The sequence below is a fragment of the Vipera berus genome (genome assembly GCF_964194415.1).
Source record: "Vipera berus genome assembly, chromosome: 1".
In the NCBI taxonomy this organism is placed as follows: Eukaryota; Metazoa; Chordata; class Lepidosauria; order Squamata; family Viperidae; genus Vipera; species Vipera berus.
In genome coordinates, this window is record NC_138202.1 from 43,889,142 (window position 1) to 43,912,839 (window position 23,698).

The window sequence follows — 23,698 nt, forward strand, 5'->3', positions numbered from 1 at the left end:
CATAGAACGCTCAGAACGGAGTTCCGGCACCTTTTTTGGATGGAACCTTGTAGGGTAGGCAAGGCGGGTTGTATGACATGTGTGAGTTCCGGCACCTTTTTCTTTTACAAAAAAAAGCACTGAATATAGTATATAGATGAGTGGCCTTTAATTTGTAAGTAGAATTAGTAGTTCTGTTTTGCAAGAAGTGAGAAACCAATATTGTAGTAGTGTATTAATGAATATTCAGGGGGGATAATATATGTATATGTATTGGGGGGTTTAATGCACCGTTTCTTGCTTGTTCTGTGCTTTTTCTCTTTTTAATTTTTTTCCAATTTTTGTATTTTAACTTTTTTTGAATAAAATAGAAATAATTATATAAAAATATATTCATATATACTTAGAATAATAGGCAAATAGTTGATATATAGAGTTGAATCTGAAATACCAAATTTATAGTTCTGGATTGTGCATCACCTATCAACTTGAGAGCTATGCCAGGCTTTGGGCAACATATGAATAGCCACACTCTATATGGGGTCAAGATTCATTTTGATAAGGGTTTTAAAGATTTTCAGGGTATCATAAATATCCTAAGCATCAGCAAGGCTTAAGGGAACCCGTATTGCCTCTTATAACCCAATCCTTTCAATGTAAAATAGGGAACCTAGTTGTTTAATCCATTCTATTTGGGAGTGGGAGATGTGTTTCCCCCCTTTCCAGAGGAACAACAGCTTATACTTGGGGAATGTTTTTTGAAAAATCTGTTTATTAAATTACTTGGAAGAACTACAGATCTCTCTCTCTCTCTCTCTCTCTCTCTCTCTCTCTCTCTCTCTCTCTCTCTCTCTCTCTCTCTCTCTCTCTCTCTCTCTCTCTCCTCTCCCTCTCCCTCTCCCTCTCCCTCTCCCTCTCCCTCTCCCTCTCCCTCTCTCTCCAGGGCTTTTTTTCCTCATAGAATGCTCAGAACGGCGTTCCAGCACCTTTTTTTTTTGCGAAAAAAGCTCCCTCTATTGGCTTTGAAAGCCTATTGAGGGTAGGCAATCTTGGCTCTTTTATGACTCGTGGACTTCAATTCCCAGAAATCCTGAGCCAGCCACGCTGAGGGGAAAGAGAGAGGTTTCCAAGCTGAGCCATGCTGGCTCAGGAATTCTGGGAGTTGAAGTCCTTGAGTCATAAAAGAGCCAAGGTTGCCTACCCTGCACTAGAGGAGGACATTAAAGTTATTTACAAGGTTACTTCTTTAGGAACTAAACTTTCAGAATCTAAAACAGCTAATTCAAAAAAGCCAACAGGAAAGAACCTCACATTTTTCATCTGCTTCTATCTTTTGGAAGGTAAAATTAGATAACAAAATAATCTATTTCCTATGTTAACATGTCTGCAATGAAATCAATAAAGGTAACAGGAAAGAAATGAGAAACATTTTTCTCAATGTAATATGTCTAATTTAGCTGATGCTAGAAAAAAATAGTATCTTTTCTTCATACTCTTGAAAACTACTTTAAATCTATAACCATTTATTACAACTAAACCACTTTAAATTAAACAATTCTTAAGAATGAAATACTCTTAATTTGGACTTTACTTTTACTGTTTGGACTGTTGTATGTTTTGAAAAATAGATTATTTAGAATGTAGTTATGTTGCACTTCAGTCTTTAAATAATTAACCTAGTATATACATAACAATATATGATGTTTTCCATGGTGAGCTTAACATCAATAACAACATTTATTAAAAAGGCTAAAATAATTTCTGGTGGTATTATCTGTACATTAAAATTTTGTTTAGTCACAATCTTTCACTTTTCACATTCTGGACAAGCAATGGTCATGTATCCTAGCAAAAGATGTTACATATGTGCATAAGCATAGTCAGTAGCATATGCCTTTTTAAAAATATCAAACATTCAAAGAAAGAAAAATAAGTCCAAAATATCTGCATTACATCCAGAAATGCCAACTTTGCAACCAATATTTCTCATCCATAACTATGGCACCCTAAGGATACCTGCATACATGCAAATGCTTCTCTGGGATCAGTAACGCAGCAGGGATTGCTTTTTCCTTCCAGTAACAGATTGCTGGGAAATGCAAAACATGGCCTTGAGAATTCCAATGTTTGTTACAAATTTTTCTGGATGCGGTTGGAAAGAGGCCTAGAAATGCCAGCTCTGGGTCAGGGTTTGAAGCAGCTCCATGTGGGGGCTCAGCACGGGCCATGGCATGGCAACTGTGGGGAGGGGAATCCCCATGGCGGTTGTGGGGAGGAGAATCCCCACGGCCTGTGGCTCTGAGCCACAGGGGCGGGGGTGCAAAGCACGGGTGGTGATGCTGTAGCAAGACACCGGCATCGCTCCCAGTGACAGCACCTCTGAGTTCTGGCACCTTTTTTTTAAAGAAAAAAAGCACTCTATCTATCTATCTATCTATCTATCTATCTATCTATCTATCTATCTATCTGAGTTCTATTGAACTAAATGGTCCTTATTTCTGAATAAACATGCTGCTGGATAATCTTTGCTTATTTAATTAGGCAAATACTTCATTTTTGATTTGTTTAATTCTTTTTCTGTGTCCTTGCACGTTCAATGTATTCACAACATTGGAATTTCAGAGAAACAGTTGTGGGGAGGTTAATGCTTCAGCTTGCCATTACATAAATTATGAAGAGGAAATGCATTAATCTGTTAGGTCTGTGCATTCCAACCCTAAGCAGTAATGGAAGCTGTGTTATATGAATAAAAAAGATTAGATGGAACTTAGTTTGACCTAAAGACAGTTTTCCTTTTATGAGTGCTTTAAAACAGCTCCCGGATACATGGATTGCAGCTTCCCTAGAAACAATTACTTTTTCTGAAAGAAGGAATCAAGTTTAGGTTTTATCCTTTTAATTTATGCAGAATTCAAGATCTGCCCTTTTTCACAAATCTCAGAAGAAGGAATATTTATTTTGCCAAACTTAGAGTTTTCCTCCTTAGATTTATGTCATAAGCATTTGAAAACTGTTGCAATTTTGTCAGAAAAGTAATATAACCAAAGAATAGCAAAAAATTTAAAATCTGAACTAGGTATTCCATGTAAATGCTTTCAGTACATTCCAAGGGCCTGTTTCCTTTCTGCAAAGCATTGAGAAGAGTGTATTTAGAGTGTAGAACTACCTTCTCCTTGATGCTTTTTCCTAACACAAATTACAAACATACTATTTATTGAAGCTGTTTGAAATCAGTTGTTAGGAGATGCACTTGAGGAATCTAATTCTCCCAGCCTGGTTGCCCTACAGATATGTCAGATCTATTGTAGACTAGGGTATTTTGGGAGTTGGATTTCACCTCTGAAAGGCACTCAGGTTGTGGGGAAGCTGATATAAACTCTCAAAGGCCTACAGCTTGTTGGGCAAAGTATGGACCACATATAGCTTCTCTGAAATGTTGGTACACATCCCACCTCCTTTCCTCCCCACATTTGCTACCAAATATTCTTGCCTAATGCTGGTGACAATCAAATATGCAGTTAGCAAACCACTTGGAAAATAACTTGAAATATAAACTTTAGGATTAGAAATTGACCTAGTTAAACATAATCTCTTATATCCTTCTATGTGGCCTTTTCACAACTGGAGCAATATTCCCTTGAAATTCCCATGTTCTTTCCTCTATTTTTTTCTTTTTGTCCATTGAGGTCAACTGCCCAGTAATTGGGAATTTAATATTGTACTACTGAAGTAACTGTGAGATCATATTTTTTTATTTTTTTATTGAAAAGTTTTATAAAGGTTACAATATTATCCCATCCCCAACCCCCCCAACCCCCCCTCCCCCACTTCCCAAAGCTGGTTACAGGGTTACAAATATATAGTAATCATAATCTAACTAACATTAATCAACTATATAAATAACCAAATACATAATACACTTTAACCCGCCTATAACATAATTACAAACACTCTAAAATATCCAACTTATATAAAAAAAATTAAATTATAACAATCTAAAATTTACTCATAAGCTAAATGGAACTTTTTAGTCACATATTTTTTCTGAATATAATCTATCCATCTTCTCCAAACCGAAATGTATCTTTCTTGTGAATGATCCTTCAAGTAAGCAGAAATCTTAGCCATTTCTGCTAAATTTGACACTTTAAGCGTCCACTCCTCATATTTTGAATGATTAGCTTCACCACTGCTCTGAATGAGACATTTCCAACTAATAATTTCAAACCTTAAATTAGACTTCAGCTAAAACTATTTCACATAGGGCAGTTGCCTTGAATCTCCCCCTCTCTTTAAGAAAAAGCCCCATCTCCTACAGTTAGCCTGTTTTCCCTTATTATCATGAAAGAAAGTTAATGAAAGGAAAGAGATCCCTGGGAGCTGAGAGGCCCTCTCCCTTTTCCTAACCATCTGCAGATCCCTATCTTTGGATAAGGGGTCCAGATATGAAGCCATGTGTTAACAATGAACATGGACCCCTTGCCCTGTGCCTTCAAGAATGGGGCTTTAAAAAAAACAGTATTATCTGTAAACAGAGGTAAACAAATTTCTGACAGAGACCTTTCCGGCTTGTTTTTTTTTGCTAGGAGCTTTTGTATACTTTGGACCAATTTTCATGCACACCTGCTACCTGCCTCTGTTCTGGGTTTTATTGGCACTTGTTGAAAGCAGTGGCTCACCCAGTAAAGTGTAAACAGGCAACAGCCATTTGGCTTCTTGGCCTCTGTGGCTTCTCTCTGTTTGGAGCCAGAACAGGAAGGCAGAGCATCATACCGATTGTATTAATCAGTACAAGATGGTTGCACACAGCAGAGCTATTTAGAATGTGCCAAAGAAACAGTTTCAGTTAACAAAAGTAGATAGTCATTAAATCAATGAGATTAGGTCCTAGCCCAGTTCTTAGATTATGAAAGAAACATCAACATATTTATTTAAGGGAAAAAGATATCTCAAAAGTTTGAAACAACGAGGCACAATGTTCAAAAGCTTTACATCCCTCCATACAGCAGTGCTCTGACATGGAAAAGAATCCTAGTAAAGCACAAGGGAATCCTGTTCTTTATTATTTATTTCATGCATTTTTATCCTGATTATTTTTTCCTCAAATAGTTGCCATACTTGGAGGGAAAAGCAGCCATTAGACTTAGACATCCACAAAGCAAAATGCCCAATGGAAAAGAATAAAAGCAAAATGCAAATCATTTCTTTATGAATTGATACTGGTCATGTTATTCCCTCTCACGATAAATAATGTTCTGCAAACATGAAGACATGAAGTCTGAAATAAAAACAAAAATCATAAAAAGCACCATCAGTTTTGCTCTACTTCTCCATACCTTTCCATCCTTGCCAGCCAACTTTGCTTGCACCACGTCATACAATTCTTCATACATGGCCTTTAGTTCTTTAAACATCTTGCCACTTGTTCAGGATATTATAAAATTCATCTGGCTATAACTTTCTGAGTCTTACTCTCCTTCTCAATCCATTCATTTTTTACTTTGTATATTTGCTCTACACTCCATGATTTCCTTGATATGATCTATTTCATTGTGCTTTTGTTTAAGTCCTTTGGTTTTAAATTCAATCTGCATTCATTCAACATCCATGCATTCTTAAGCCATTCTCTTGTGTTACTACACATTCTTCTTAAGTAGCCCATTTTACTGCATTCAGTTTGTTTTTATATTTCTTCTGATATACCCAAGTCTGCAACAATGATCTTGGAACATAGAAGGCTCAAAGAAAGATATTTCAGCTGCATCAAGATATTTCTGTTTCCATGTTAAGCTACTTAAAATGTATATTGTATTCACCTCCACGGAGTAGCTAATCTGCTAATTAGTTTGAAACATTTTTTCTCCAAATAAATTGAGCATCAGGTACAAAAATTTAAATGTGAAATGATATTAAATGTTCCCATGCCCACTGTAGAAAAAAATTGTATTACATGATATCATTTTTGTCTCCTTACTAAAAATCTAATTTCCACATGTGCATTAGACTGATGTCCAGATAGAATGTTAATTAGTGCAAGAAGATTGGACATTTGAAGACCCTTTATTTAACAGTGTATACAAATTTGGAGCAGAAGTAGAATGTGAGAAAGACCTTTTAAGGCAGCTGAAGTCTTTTTATCTCTACCACTCTGCATGTCACAACACAAAGATTGTTCTCATTTATACAATACACAATGATTTAGGCATACCACTTCAGAAATTCTTCTAGTTACTATTGACAATATATATATTGTCTATAGTATATATATATATTCCCCCGCACACGTGTGCTAGTCGTTTCCAACTCTAGAGGCCGGTGCTCATCTCCGTTTCAAAGCTGAAGAGCCAGCGCTTGTCTGAGGATGGCTCCGTGGTCATGTGGCCGGCATGACTGGACGCCAAAGGCACACGGAATGCTGTTACCTTCCCACCGTAGTGGTCCCTATTTTTCTACTTGCATTTTTACATGCTTTTGAACTGCTAGGTTGGCAGAAGCTGGGACGAGTAACAGGCGCTCACTCTGTTACGCGGCACTTGGGATTCGACCCGCCAAACTGCCGACCATCTGATCGACAAGCTCAGCATCCTAACCCACCGAGCCACCGGTGGGTTATATATATATATTTGTTTTCTGAGGTTTTCGCGGGTGTTTGTATGTAGATCTTTGGTCATTCGGGTTTTTCCCCACGTAGAATTGGAGGTATCAGGGCAACGTTTTGACGAAATCTCATCCGTCATCCTCAGGCTGGTGACTTCAGTTTCGTTCTTCTGGGAGAAGTGTGTGATAGTGGCTGTTTTTTCTTCTTTTTTAAACTGCCAGAGGGGGTGTGTTCTGTGGGTGGAGGCTTAGCTGTGTTCTGATTGGGTGGGAGTGTATATATATATATATATATATATATATATATATATATATATATATATATATATATATATATATGTAGATCTAGAGTCTCGGGTTTCTTCCCGCGTTCCTTTCATCTTCAGAAAGTTGTGGCGACGTTTCGACGAAATCCCATCCGTCATCATCAGGCCGGAGTGTTTCTCCTGCTGCTACCAGGAGCAATGCGTGGTCTGGCTGTTCCTTTCTTTACAACTGCCGGTGGGGCTGTGTTCTGACTGGGAGGAGGCGTGGCTGCTTTCTGATTGGGTGGGGGTGTCCTCCGGCTGGGTGGAGGCGTGGTTGTCTTCTGATTGAGTGGAGGCGTGGCTGTCTTCTGATTGGGTGGATGCGTGGCTGTCCCCTGATTGGTTGGAGGCGTGGCCGTCCTCCGACTGGGTGGGGTGTGTTCCGAATGGGTGGGGTTCTTTGTTGTGTTGTAACAGGGGACAGCCACGCATCCACCCAATCAGAAGACAGCCACGCCTCCACTCAATCAGAAGACAACCACGCCTCCACCCAGCCAGAGGACACCCCCACCCAATCAGAAAGCAGCCACGCCTCCTCCCAGTCAGAACACAGCCCCACTGGCAGTTGGAAAGAAAGGAACAGCCAGACCACGCATTGCTCCTGGTAGCAGCAGGAGAAACACTCCGGCCTGATGATGACGGATGGGATTTCGTCGAAACGTCGCCACAACTTTCTGAAGATGAAAGGAACGCGGGAAGAAACCTGAGACTCTAGATCTACACATACAGACACCCGCGAGAATCTACAAAAACATACATATATATATATATATATATATATATATATATATATATATATATATATATATATATATATATATATATATATATATATATATATATATATATATACCGGTATATATATATATTGCAAATAATATGTCAAGAAATTGAACTGGGTTCTTCCAAAGTGTATACTGTAGTAGGTGGAGATTTCAGTGACAGATGGGTCTTAATGATAATTTATATGCACATCAATGGTTTTGTCTGCTAGTTCCTGAAGCCCTTGCATGGCCATTTATACTTTATTCAAAAGACAAAATATGGGTTTAAGCAGATTTCTACTTGACCCATATGGTTAGCAGGCTTACTTTCCATCTTATATAGATCTCTTGAAAATGACCACTTGGCTGAATTTACCTTTGGATCTGGGTTTGTAATGAATATTATCATTTATATTATAGAAACTTGCTTTTTAGATTGCTTTTGAATTTCTCCTTAGTTCAACAGCTATACATTCCCAGGCATTTTTCATTTCAAACATTTTGACCATCAAGATTATGCTGAGGTCTTTACCAACTTTACCCATTTTTCCAGCAGGAAAAGCCCATCATATGAAATTATACTTTCATTCAATAAAAATAATCCTGCTTCAGAAAAAATCTTTTCTGTTTTCATTTTTCCCTGCTTTTAGTTGAATTCCTTACTTACAACAAAGAGAGCTACAGTAAGTATTGTGGGAATTACAAAAGCATTTAACCAGTATAAATTCTGTTGATCTAAGCTGCCATTTCTCTAAATTGTGGTTTGATTTCAAATGGTTATTTGGAACAAGAAAAAAAAGCTTATTGCAAGCTTGAATGCACGTAAAATGGACATGAAGATAATGTCTTTTTAAACAAAAAAACCCATATAAATAACTGCTTCAAAGATAGAAGAGAAACATCTTGAAGGACAATTGGGCATACCTCATTCTGACGCACAAAACAAAACACTTGACCTCATTTTGGAATTTGACTGTGAGCATCCTTCATTATGGTCCAAGGTAGTGGGACAAGTATTTTACAAGAAAGATATTTCAGTGAATTCTGAAGGAATGAAGTCCTGATTTATGAATATCTCAAAAGATAGAAGGGATGCCTTGCTAAATATAGTCAAGATATTTTATACCAGACACTCACACAGGAGACTGGAAGACTGCAAGCCAGTGATAAGTCTTTTGGAGCTGTTTATAATGGATATAGGAAGACAATCTGACCTTGCTAGGGTTCTAAATCTTTTTATTGGTTGAAATATACGGTACTGTACTATAGTACCTTGAGTACATCTTCATTCAGTTTTCTGTCCTATAAACTATAGGATTCCTTTGAGGAAACAACTTTGCCTTTACAATGATGACCAGGTTGAAACCATCAACCATTCATCACTATAAATTCTATATATCAATAGCACATAGATCCGTTACATACCTGTACAGATCAATTTTATATCTACCAATTGTTTCTGGATAATGGTTCTTTCACAACTCACAACATTACCATATTCTTGGTTATAGCATGAACAATATTATTTTCATATATTCATAGCTTTGGAGTTTCTTGGATAACATTGGCATTTTGAAATAACAAAATCACAGATTTCTTTAATTGGTTAGTATTTTAATTTCATTTTAATCAATTTTATAATGTTTTATAATTTTAGTATGATAATTTTAGCTTTATAGTCACACTGTAGAACCTATGCTTTATGCTAATATGACTTAAAGTCATAGTTAGTTTTGTACAATCTATAAATGCTGTTTTAAGCCATAGCAGATAATTCTGTGAGTGGGCAATTATAATATGCTCAAGGAAACATAGTACTTTGCAAATATGGCCTTGTTTCCTTGAACTAGTATGTACTAGTATGGTCCAAAACCCCCAGCCGCCAGCATCATTCAGAGGGGGAGAGGCAAAGGTGAGTCAGACCAACATAGTGCAACCTTTCATTCTCTAGGCAAGTATCACATCATTCCAAAAGGGTGTAACATGCAACACAATGGTACAAAGGTACATTTGCCATTTTGTCAGGAAACAATAGTTGATGCAAACTAATCAAAATCCAATCAAGCCATGTGAAATAAACTTCTGATATGTGACTTTTTTCTATATATAATTTCATTTGAAAAACTGAAGGCAAACTATTGCTACATTTTGTTAAACACCAACAGCATTGAACTTGGTGCTGAAATAGCTGAAGCATAACAGCAAAATAAGGAAATAAAATATGAAAGTAATAGGAAGTTTGGAAAGAGTTAAATTCTAAACAGGTGTGATCCAGATTTCTCAATCCACTTGTTCAGAAGAATGATGATAGTAAAAATAAAAAAAATAAAAACCAGATGAAACTAGAGACAAGGTAAAATCTTTGGACTTTTATATCCTTGTTCTGGTCAGGGTTAGAGACTAAACTAAGGCATTCTTCTGGATCAAGTGGTCTTCATATAATAACCAATGGGGGTCTTTGAAAGTCTTCATTGGATAAGATCAATTAAGCCTAATTGATCTCCTTAATAAGATTGGCTATAGACAACTGTTCTTGGAAAAAGAGGATTAGAAGGGCTTTTGTTGCATTCACTTATGATTACAGGTATGGCCACATCCTATCAGACTACCACAAGTTACAGTCTAACGATAATGAGCTAATTTTTGCAATTTCCTTCATGCTTTTGCATAAACTGAAACCAAAACACAATCTGTAGTTTTCCAATATGTTGTCTCAGCTTTTAGTTCAGAGTTGTTCTAAAGCCATAACACTAAATAATGATGTTACAAATCCAAGATCTTTGGTACACATACTGTATTTCAGATCTAAAACATGAGTTTGGAGCCTTCAGTGTAGGTCTGCTGTCTTTCTTTTAATAGGCCTCTCCCAAACTCTCAGTTTAATCCATCTGATCATTTCAAGAACAGAACAACAGGTTTCAGGCACATTGTTAACAACAATAATTTTAACCATCAAATTTATATTTGCTGTTTGTGGTAAATGAAATCAACTGAATTTTTAATACAAATGAGTCTTGTGTTTCACAACATTCTCCATTCCTTCCAGATTTCAATTATACCTGATTGTTATCTGCTTGAATATTGTGTCTATATCAATGCATTCGACCATCTAGTTTGCATTTGGATTTGACCTTTTCTTAATTTCATTTTAATTTTCCATCAACATGAAACAAAATGTTCATCTTTTCAGTGGAGTTATGGTTATGTAATGGTGCCTGCTCACAGAGGCAATTTAAAAAGTGCATAGAAGCATTGCAGATATTTTTTTATATAATTCAAGGCGTTACCAGATTTCTTCTTTTTACAAGGAGGTATATAATAACTCAGAAATGCTTTTATTTTACAACAAGCTCTTGTTTTGTTGGTTGACATCCTTTAGCCTCTTGCCAAACCATGGCTGCTGGTTGTGGCTAAAGTGTGACAGTCACAGATGGCAACACTTTGGAAGCTCCTCTTTGCCTATTCACCTGAACACAAGTCTCCCAGGGGTGTGTTCAGGAAATAATGCACCATTCAGCTGACATTGCATCAACAAGAGCAACAGGCTTGGAGGAGGGTGTTCATTCATTTGTTTCTTCCTATTTAGCCACTCCAAAACAGGTGAAACTCCTACTCAGTGTCTGCAGTAGATTGTTTTATACCCCAGGGCTGCTTTACATAAACAAGAGCTTCTGAGTACAAGGGACTTATATAAAAATCTATTTGTTCGTGATATACAAGCAGAAGAGGTGATAAATAAGCAAACTATCACCAGGGTTACTAAATCTGGGCTGGAAAAATCCAGACAGTCACTAGCAACAAAGAGTTTTCTGCCTTTTGAATGGTCACCTGGACTTTGCAGCCCAGATCTGGAATTGCTATCACAGAACATAAATCTCAGGAAGCAGAAAATTACATCCTTAAGGTAGAGCAGTATATACTTAAACTGGCAGTGCTTATTGATAAAGCTAGAAATTCATCTGGGGTTAAGTAGCTTAGCTGGGCTTATTTCTATCCTATTACAGTTGATGTAATTTTTAAAATAAAAATTCTTTGCTCACCTGTCTATTATAATAGGAAAAGTGCTATTGAGGCTGCTTGTGGCTACTATGCTTCTCATCAGAAAGTTCCTCTTTAGTTTCTACCCAGGGTACTGTGTTGTCCAACAAAGCAGCAACATTATTGATATCGATATTATTGATGTGATATTACTTTCTCAATGCTTGCAATGAACCAATGTCGAATTCTTCTCATCTTAATTTTTAATTTATCCCTTTTTTGAGATAAAACAATGCTAAATGGAAGGAATTATGGTATAGTGTTAGGGGAAAAGACAGGATAAGACAATATATGAAATTCTGTATGATATACTTTTCTCTTTTTCTCATTTAATTCTAAAATACTGATTTACTCAACAGAGATGTGGGTGTCACATTTGTGCTGTCACCTAGCATAAAGTTCATCTATAGCATATGTGGCTATCATCATATATGATGCAAAAAAAAGATAATGAGAGCCATCAATATTTAGCTGACTTAATTTAATTTAATTGGCTTTATAAAAGCGAATGAATGGAAGATCAGTATAGTAGTAGAGGGTCAGTTTGGTGTGGTGGTTAAGGCATTGGATGGCTAGAAGAGATTGTGGGAATCTGTGAATTTTTTTCTGTCTTGGGCCAGTCAATCTCTTTCAGCCCTAGGAAGGAGGCAATGGCAAACCACTTCCTAACAACCTTGCCAAGAAGCCTGCAGGGATTAGTCCAGGCAGTTGCCAGGAGTCAGAAACTGACTTGGAGGCACACACATACAGGTATAGCAATAACTATTAATTATAAAGCTATACTACCAGTTACAGAGGAATGTGCAATTTCAATTTCCCAAAGAAAATAAAGTAGCCAATTTGCTATCAAGTCAGAACATTTGTCTTTTAAAGGGAATGGCAGATTTGTTTCCCCCCATGATCTGCCAGCTCTTTTTGTTATCTATTTTGCTGCCTTTTATTGAATGGGGCTTGATTCATTTCCAGCAGCATATTACAAGGTAAGATTATGCACTCTGCACAAAACGTGATTTATAAGGTAGCATTAAAAGACTGGGAAAATGGCTTGGCAGAACAAGAGCTTTCTCACGGGATAATCAGAAATCGAGGAAACCTTTCATATTATTCAGCTGGCTATCTGAGGTTTTCTGTATAAAATTTCCATTTCGCCTCCTGGGGACTGCATCAGATTTGTTGGGCCACGTAGCTTTAGTTCATCTGAATAAAAATCAGAGGACTTATTTTTCAATCCATTGATTTTATCCCTGACATTGACTTGGACATGCAGTTTAGAAATATGGGGAGCATTGTTGGCGATGACAGAATTTCAGATATGGGTTTATTTCATGCATACCTGGAGAGGGCAGTGACTGAATCTGAACTCTATTTTTAGATTTTTATCCCACCTTTTTTCATATGTAACTCAAGCCAGCAAATATACCAATAGTACTTCCTCTTTCTATTTTCCCCACAATAACATCAACCCTATGAGGTCAGTTGGGCTGAGAGAAGGAGACTACCTCAAAGTGGGCCAGTTACTGTAGTTTTTTTTATGTCTAAGGCAGGACTAGAACTCACAGTCTTTTGGTTTCTAAGCCAACATTTAACCAGTACACCAAACTGGTTCTTCTACATGTAAAATATGCTTTCTAAGTTATAGCTCCTACTATATTTCCTATATAGTTGTCAAGAGTCTATGTTCTACATGACCATCACAATTCATCCTGGAACTGTTACAGATAGTCCTCGACAATTGGGACTGAAACCTCAATTGATAAACAAAGCGATCATTAAGTGAGTCATATCCACTTTTGCTTTTTTCACTGTGGTCATTAAGCGAATCACACTGTCATTAAGCAAACCCAAATTCCTCCATTGACTTTGTTGACAGAAGCCTCCAGGAAAGTCACAAATGGTGATCACATGACCCTGGAACACTGCTGTCATTGTTAATACATGCTAGTGTCAAGCACTTGAATTTTAATCACATGACCAGTGGGGGACACTGTGACGGTCATAAGTGCATCAATAATAGTAGACAGGTTGAAAATACTGAATATCTTGGTCTATCCAATTGGACAACATTTAGCCCTTCTGTTCAGGCCTTCTACCTTCAGCCCTGCTCTTTAGATCTTCCTGCCTAAAACCAGAAACATGGAACAAAACCTGTGAACACAAGGGGTAGCTGTGCAACCATGCAGTCTTGCAAATGAGAAAGGTTTATTGAGAAATTCCCCATTTAAAAAAAATGTATTCAAATCTCTAGGCATAAAAAGGAATACATTTTGGGGAAGGAAAATAAGGAGACCAAGGAAAGGCAATTCACAAGCAAAAGATTACAAATATAAGTTTAAAAATCAGTTAAGTAATTCCTTTGGTTACATGGTATCCATGATCAGCTCATAAATGTTCTACTCAAGTCAGTTTTCTGAGTTTAAAGTGTATAAGTCAATATTCATATATTATGAATGATCGGGCAGTTTGTGGTTTACTATGTCATGTGAACTTTTTAGCTAGTTACATATCATTTGTTTTTTAAAATCTTAGTTTTTAGGCCAAATAGAGTTAATTGAAGAGAGAGAGGGATTATTCTAACCACTTGGTTAGATGTTGTTAAGCACGCAATTCTTCTTGATCTTCTTCCACTAAGAGTTATAGTTTCCCAGATTTGTAGAATGAAGAGATAAATAAAATTCAGCCTTTTTGGGATGTTTTTTTTAATAAGTTTTTTTTATTGATTTTCCAATATTACAATAGTATCTTTAAAAAGCAACATGGTGTCTGGGTTACAATAGTTCCGTTTTGAACAAATACATATTATTACAAATCTCCAATTTGTTATAACCAGAATTTCCTCTTTTTTTCCTTTAATACATATTATCTCTTATCTAAATAAACATACTTCTTATTGTTATCCATCAGTTATTTAGTAGCTTTCTTACATTTATCAATACTTTAATATATTTTATATTTTAACATTCCATATTTAAGACATCAAACACCTTATATACATTTTCAGCTTTAATTTTGCATTGATATTAAAGTTTCTCATTTTTATATTTCTAGGTGACCTCCCTTCCCTTTACACAATTCTAATACCTGGTAATATAAATACACTTCTTATCTATTTCATTTTCATATCAACAAGTTGGTAATACAATATAATATTCTTGTTTTCATTATAATTTCCACATATTAAAAATTAGCCATAAATTTCTCCCATTTCAACATTTAATACATCCTTTCATCCTTTCATATCATTACATCCAAGTATGTTGATTACATTATATCATTCTTAACATATATGCACCTTAATCAATTTCATTTGAACAGCTCAATATTTCAATTTAACTGTTAATATTCATACATCTGAGCTTGTTTGTTTGTTTTTAATTAGGTAGTATTTTAATCTACTAATCAAAACAATCTCTCATAATCCAGATACAATCCTGTCTATTTTACTATTCCGTTTCAAGCCTCTTAGATATGCCCATTCTTCTTCAATCTTATTCTTGCTTTTTTCCTTTGCCATATCATTTTTCACTTCTTTGCTTCAGGGTCATCAAAGAATTCTTGTATTATTATATTGTATTGAAGTGACTCTCCAATATGTCCAATAAAAGCACCAAGTCCTCTCATTATTTTCATCTCTTGATATAGTTGTCCTGGACTGTGTAATTTTTCTTCTAATTGTTTCTCAGTTTTATCTTCAAATGTCTGTGCTTGTTGAGTAGTTAATTCTTCCATCAATGTATTTAATTGTTCAATTTCTTCTATTATGTTCTGCCCCAATAAATTATTAGTTGTAATCACAATTTGAGTTTGCTTCTCCAAGACACTTTCTGTTTTTCCCCCAAAAGCTCTTATTTCATTGCCGGCTGAAGACAGGAACTGATAAGTTTGGTAGGTTATTTTCATCATAGCATAGATTTGCTTTTGTATTTCTTCCATGGTGAAGTCTCGCATCTGGTGTTGAAGGTTAATCTTATCTTGTTTTTCTAAGGAGTCAGCCACATTTCTTCTCTCTCTGTTTTTCTTTTTTTTTTTAAGAGTGTCAGATTGCAATTTCAAGTTTAGCCACTGAGTGTCCCCCAAGCGCTTAGAGAATTTCCTTTCTGTTTCTTTTAGGGAACTATCTGTAAATCTCTTTCAGTTATTTCTTCTATTTTGGAAGAACAAAGCCAAATTTTCAAATAAAAGTAGGAAGTAAGAAGTAGGTAGTCAAAAGCTTTTAGTCCAGAAATTATAAAGTTCTAGTTGAGGTCAATTCGTTTTTTCAACTTTTTTTTTAAAAAAAAACCCCTGGAGGCTAGATTGCCACTCTTTTGAAGGTTGAAACTCCCCCCTCCCTCTCCACAGGGGGGAAAGTACTTAGCAGCTTATTTAGGTGAAAGGAAGAAGATTGGAATATCAGAGAGGAATATTACCAGTCTCTTCCACGCTGCTTTAATGTTGCCTGGTGGTAAGAGTGACTTCAGCTGTCTGCAGCCTAGTAACCAGCCATGTTGTTATGGACGGTCTTTTGTCCGCCGGTTCAAAGGGAATGCAAGCACTAACGGGGGGTTGCGGCTCCCCTGCGTTTCTGCAAAGGCCCCTTCTTGCTGGTCGCCCCTCCAGAGTGATTCTTCGGCCCTTTTAGGGCCCCCCAGCAATGCAAAACTGGACGTGGAAGACAAGAGCCATCCTCCAGACGTCCATAACCGGAGCGTTGGCAAACCAGAAGTCCTTTTCAGGATGTTTGCTTTGAACAACCAAATGATAAATTCTAGCTCTGATGTGAAAGCTCTGGGGAACAAAGTAGAAAATTATCTGTTGAACTGAGATTCCAAAGTCACTCCTACTGTTGAATGATATTAGTTAAGGATGTGGTTTTGCAGTGGTGTGATCCCATAAAATGATAATGAATGTGAGCTTTCTTAGTTAAAAATTAACCTATAATCTCTAACCTCCAAATTACTGAATTACAAGTCAGTAAATATTTAAAACTATTATTACTAAAAAATAAAATCTATTTTAAAGATGAAGAAATAGTATCCATTTATCTAATCTAATCTAATCTAATCTAATCTATCTCTTCAATACTTTATAATAATTCAACAAATGGGATTTCTGTTACTATCCTTCCCCTATCCTTAAAGTTGGGTTTCTCACATGCATAAAGAGACACATGAATCAGTTGGCTTAGTTTCAATCTTCCGCTGAATATGCTGGTGTAAGAGGCATCTTTCTGGAGGTATTTTTAATAAAGATACAAATAAAATTAACTCAATGACAGATTGCGCTTTTTGTCTGCTTTTAAAAGTTGCCCTGATCAATTGTGTAATAATAATTACCTGAGTCAACAGAAGATGTTTGCAGTTAATGATTCTTTGACAGTATTAATCCCTTAAGAAAAAAAACCCCAAAAGAAATTTGTTTTTTTTAAAAATCTTAGTGACTGATCTCATATGATTTAAATTCATTTAATTTTTCTGTCATGTTTTTAGATGCTCAGATTCATTCTGTGTTATAGCTTTATCACAGGCCACTGTATTATCTTCTTTTTTCTTAATGATTGTTAACAGCAACCTGGTATGTATTAATTAGCTGAGAAAAGTTATCCACATGCATGTGATTCTACAGTGGCAAAATGTCACATGTAAATATACTTTTTCCACCAGTTGTGACATTCCCTTAATGAGAAACGGAGAGGACAGGTACATGTGATTTCATAGTATCTTAAGATAATGACTGTGTTTGTATAATATTTGTCAGCCATGGTTTACTGGATTAATATAATTGGCTAGATTTGCATAACACATTGATTATAAACTACCCACTCTGGCTACAAGTTACACAACACACTGAGACATAAAATGACAACCATATTTTACATGTAGCATGTTACACAAATCTAGCCATGGCTGTTGGCTATGTTTACTCAACAATGCCATCAAATCTGGATGAGTTAGCACCATATAGCTGGGTGAGATTTAAGGTGCTGGTACTTACCTTTAAAGCCCTACATGGCTTAGGCCAGGGATATTTGCAGGACCGTTTGCTGCCGGGAACGATCTCCCATCGCCCAGTACTCTCACACAGAGAGGGCCTCCTCAGGGTGCCGTCGGCTAGACAATGTCGGCTGGCGACTCCCAGGGGGAGGGCCTTCTCTGTGGGAGCGCCAGCCCTATGGAACCAACTTCCTCTTGAGCTCCGGATGGCCCCGAATCTCCGGTCCTTTCGCCGCGGCCTTAAAACACTTCTTTTCCATCAGGCTGACCTGGACTGATGACAGGGATTTTAAAATGTTTTTTAATTTTTAACTTCAATTTTAATTTATTTTATTGGGGCTGTTAATTTAATTCTTTTTAACTTTTGTATCGTTGTATTTTATTGTTGTTAGGCGCCCTGAGTCCTTCGGGAGATAGGACGGCATATAAGTCCCAAAAATAAATAAATAAATAAATAAATAAATAAATAAATAAATAAATAAATAAATAAATAAATAAATAAATAAATTTGTGTAGCATGGTTTGTTTGGTTGACCAGTGGTCAGGTTATAATTTTCCTGGATGTTCCTTCTTTCGATCCTTCCTGCTTCTTTAATAAGCATTTAAAATCCACACAATACCAGTGGGGCCAAAGCCATCATAGACAGATTCAGGGATGCCTAGCTATCCCACCAATTTGTTTCTTTTTCACTTTCTCATGTAGATATGGGAAAGTTAGAACAGCCATAGTGATGGAAGGCCAGAGAGCATTATTTCCACAGAATAAGCAGCTGACTTTCAGAGAAGTCTGCATGATACAGAAAGAGAATTCAGTCTCAAATCAGACCAGGTCACTTTGGGAATAATTAAACAGTTTAGTTAATTGGGATTAACTGTTCACCTCCCCTATAACCCTGTTGAGAATGCGATGCTAAATGGGGTAATATTGATGGAACAATAGCCACTATTATTCTTGCTGGGAGCATAGGAGAAAGCTTTATGTGTATGTGCATGCCCAAGCTTTAGTTTGACCAACTTTTTCACCTCTCTTTTTGAAAGTGGCTGTGCACTGAAATTAGTCAGTGGCAAATATGAACTCCATTCCCAGGAAAATGTCCTATAATAGACTATCTTTTAAGTCTATTGATGTCTGCAGGTTTAATCAGGGACTATAGATAGCTTTAGTAGATATTGCTATCTACCCTGTTTCCCTGAAAGTAAGGCCTACCCTGAAAATAAGCCCTAGCTTGATTTTTGGGGGTGGGCCTAACATAAGCTCTACCCCAAACATAAGCCCTAGTTTTGGGGTGAGGCACACCCTTAAAAATCAAGCTAGGGCAGGGGTGAGGGTGTGGATCTGCCCCAGGCGGCCTGCACCCACTTACCTTGCAGCTAGGCCTCTCCTCATCAGCCCACTTCTTCTGAGGCATCTTCTGCAGCCAGACCTGCATTTCTCAGTCAGGCCTGCATTTCTGGAAAGGCCACTGCAGCCGAGAACCGAGCTATGAAGCTGCTCCTTCGGCTGCAGAAGAAGTGGACCGGCTGGGCAGGGCTGTCAGTGTAGGAGGTGAGTAAAAAAGACACCGCCTGAAAATAAGACCTGGTGCCTCTTTTGGAGGCAAAAAAAAAAGACCCGGTCTTATTTTCAGGGAAACACAGTAGATTTTGCTAAGGCTCTGAAGGATAGTGGATAATTTAAGTAATAGCTTCCTGTGCTAAGTCGCCAAATTCTTAGGAAGATTCAGTGCAGGTGTCAGCATTGGGCAGAAGAAAGTTAGTGACAAAACCCTCAGAGCCAAATTCTTCCTTTCAGTCAAGAAGGACAAATTGTTTTGGAATTCTTCAAGACCATCAGCCAAACTTTCTAGAATCCATTTTGGAGGGAGAGATAAATAAAGGAACAAAAAGAAATAAATAGAGGAGTAAACTTACCAAGTCCCTCTGTGGCCTTCCTTGCTCCCAACTTCATCTCACATTCCTTTTGGGCAATACTTAATGTTAAGTATTGTGGGTAGACCGATCAGGAACAGATGACATGACACCGGGTCAGTGCTCAGGTTTATTGTGGATGGAATCGGCAGAGTCTCCACAGCTCAGCTCCTTTAAATACTGTTGCCGGCAAGCCGGTGACCAATCCACATCCTAAAAGGGTCCCGCCAGAATGACCTGACCAATAGGACGGGAGTTACGACGCCACCTGTTGTTGCCAGGTGTTACACAGCTGATGCCCAGCTGAGCTGTCTGTTTAACAATTAACACTCAATATATAACATTCCCTTCCCCCCCCAACAAGAACAAATAACAATAATAATAACTCTTCTTCATTCCCTTGTGCATGACTTATGACCTTACGAAATCCTGCAGATATGCTGGGGGCTTGCGGATTCTATTTGAGCGTCTTAATAGCAGCTCTGCCCCATCTGGAGACTGGCTAAGTTCTTCCCCGCTATCCCTTGGTCTGGGATCGGGGTCCCACAGCTGTTCCCCTGGGTTCTGAGATGCCTCACTAGTCTCTGGTCTATCCCTGGTACGTGTGGTTGGCATATACACTTGTGAGGGCCTTTCAGGTGTTAATGTGATTGCAGGGCCTAATGTTGACTCTCTGATGTTGGCCTCACCCTCGTGCTGGTTTTCTGGGGCCCGTTTCCGTAACTGGTCTAAGTGTCTTCTAAACTGTCGGCCCCCTTCCCCCTCAATAACATATGACAGTGGCCCAGTTTTATCAATCACCACCCCTTGAACCCAAAAGTCCCCAGCAGCGTAATTTCTGGCCCACACATGGCCCCCCACTGTCAGCTCCTTCACGGTCGTGCGCTGCTCCACTTCCACCGCCACACGGTCAGGGTGCAGTCTGTCCAGTTTAGTAATGAGCCGTCGGCCCCAACGCACTTCAGCTGGGCTTTTGCCGGAGGTAGTGGATGGAGTGGTATGTTGACGTAATAGGAATTGTGCCAGTCTTTGATGCCAGTCTCCGGTAATAATTCCTTTCAGGGTGTCTTTTGTTGACCTTACCATGCGTTCTGCAAGGCCGTTAGTCTCCGGGTGGAAGGGGGCAGATGTGATGTGCTTAATCAAGTTGGCTCTGTTGAAAGCCTGAAAATCAGTAGATGTAAATTGTGGGCCGTTGTCTGACACAATGACATCAGGTAGGCCATGTGTTGCAAAGAGCCCCCGCAGCACCTGCACAGTTTTGGACGTGGTCATGCTAGAACAGGCACTACCTCTAACCATTTAGAATAACTGTCCACAACTATAAGGAAAAGGTGGCCTTGAAAGGGGCCTGCATAGTCAATATGAACTCTTGACCAGGGTGTAGAAGTTGGTTCCCATTTATACACTAGGTGGTGTGGTTGCTCGGGCCTGGTTTTTTGGCACTGATAGCACCCCGCAACCTGCCGTTCAATTTCTTTGTCGAGACCCGGCCACCAAACATAGCTGCGGGCCAGGGCTTTCATTCTAACAATGCCTGGGTGCCCTTCATGTAATGCCTGTAATACCTTAATTCTCAGTTTGTCAGGGACTATAACCCTACTTCCCCATATTAGACATCCTTTATGTGAAGATAGTTCATTTCTTCGGGTAAAGTATGGTTGAAAGTCCTTTCCTGGGCTCTGTGCCTGCCAGCCTGAGGCTACCCATGCTGATACCCTGCTTAAGATTTTATCGCTAGCTGTGCTGCTTGCTATATCCTTGGCTTGGAGGGGGGAGTCAGGGAGCTCCTGAATGGTAATGATGTTACAGGCCGGGGCAGGGTCTGGCTCGACAATGGACAGGGGCAGCCTGCTTAGTGCGTCCGCGTGTCCCATGTCCTTTCCAGGTTTATATTTCAAGTCATAAGAGTAGGCAGACAGGAAGACGGACCAATGTAAGACTCTGGGGGATAGTATCTGATGTGTTATTTTGTTGGTTGTGAATAACCCCAACAGGGGTTTGTGATCAGTGAAGATGACAAATTTCCTACCATACAGGTAGTCGTGGAACTTCCTAACCCCTGCTACGAGGGCTAACGCCTCCTTATCAATTTGCGCATAGTTCCTCTCTGCTGGTGTAAGTGTCCTGGAGTAAAAGGCAATTGGCTTTTGCTCCCCTGTGTCTTCTAAGTGACTGAGTACCACGCCCACACCATAAGGAGAGGCATCGCATGCCAGGCATACAGGTTTTCCTTCGACAAAGTGAGTGACAGCTGAATTTCTAGAGAGCAAGTGTTTTAGGGTTTTGAAACTATTGTCATGTTTTGTGGACCATTTCCAGGGGGCGTTTTTGTCTAGCAGCCTATGCAGAGGTTCTGCAATAGTTGCCTTATGGGGTAAGAATGAATGGTAGAAATTAAGCAAGCCTAAGAATGCCTGTAATTCCACCTTATTTTTAGGAGTAGGAGCCAACTTAATAGCTCTTACTTTCGAGTCGGTGGGGTGGATGCCATGCGCATCTATCCTAAACCCTAAAAATTTGGTTGACTTTACCCCAATACAGCACTTGTCTTTCTGTAGTTTCAAACCGGCAGTCCTGAATCTGCTAAGTAATGCTCTCAGCCTGTCAGCCAACTGTGTCTCCGATTCCCCGGCGATCAGCACATCGTCAAAATACGGGCACACACCAGGGATACCTTTCAGCGTTTTTTCCATAATTTCCTGGAAAATCCCCGGAGCTACAGCGATTCCGAATTGCAAACGATTTACGCGAAAGGCTCCCTTGTGTGTGACAATTGTTTGAATTTCAGCTGTTTCGTGGGAAACCGGAAGTTGCTGATACGCCTGCGCCAAGGCGAGCTTGGCAAAGATGGCACTGGACTGTATTGCTGCGAGGACGTGTTTCACCAAGGGGACCGGGTAAGCATGCGGATTCAAGGCCCGGTTTACCGAGGCCTTATAATCCGCACAAATTCTTATTTTACCATTCGGTTTTAGGGGGGTGACAATAGGAGTTTCCCATTCCCCCCCTCTACGGGTTCCAGAATTCCGTGCCTTACTAATTTATCTAACTCGCTTTCAACTTTTTCTTTTAAAGCGAACGGGACCCTTCTAGCTTTAATTCTAATGGGCAGGACTTCTGGATTGAGTCTCAATTTTACTGGGGGCCTGGTGTATTTTCCCAACCCCCCCGAACACGTTTGTAACCGCGCTACAGACAGAATCTAGGCCAGAGGTCTTCAAACTTGGCTCTTTTATGACTTGTGGACTTCAACTCCCAGAATTCCTCAGCCAGGCACGCTGGCTGAGGTATTCTGGGAGTTGAAGTCCACAAGTCATAAAAGGGCCAAGTTTGAAGACCCCTGATCTAGGCTATTAAATTGGACGCTGTTTATTCCCCCTAGCCAAATGCCCAGGAACAGATGACATGACACCGGGTCAGTGCTCAGGTTTATTGTGGATGGAACCGGCAGAGTCTCCACAGCTCAGCTCCTTTAAATACTGTTGCCGGCAAGCCGGTGACCAATCCACATCCTAAAAGGGTCCCGCCAGAATGGCCTGACCAATAGGATGGGAGTTACGACGCCACCTGTTGTTGCCGGGTGTTACACAGCTGATGCCCAGCTGAGCTGTCTGTTTAACAATTAACACTCAATATATAACACTTAATTTCTGAAATGTTGAAAAATCAGAACTTCAAAACTATCAGGTTGTAATAATGTTTAATCTGGAAGCCATTTCTTCTGTAACATCCATAAAGAAGCTTTTGAAGGCATAGGGTGAAGAAGAATTGGAACAGGGAGAGGGGAACAAGAAAGAACAGGCTAAAAATAAAATGAGAAAGGAAAGGGGGAGATCTGCTTACATTGCTGGTTTAAAGGCAGCACTTATTTAAAATGCTGTAGTAGTCACTGTGAACTGGAAGGCTAGAGTTTTTTTCTGGAATTAACTGGTGGTTATCTATCTATGTAAGAAGTATAACCTATAAGAGATTAAATGGGCCTCCTCAAGAGATAAAATCAAATGTAGCACATTGAACTGCAGTACTTAAAGCTAGCTGTGTTATGTTTGGCCTTGATTAAGCCAAAGCTTAATGTGATACTTTCATTTGTGGCTTAAGGTGTAGTGTGAAGCCAGTCATTCTGATTTGTAAA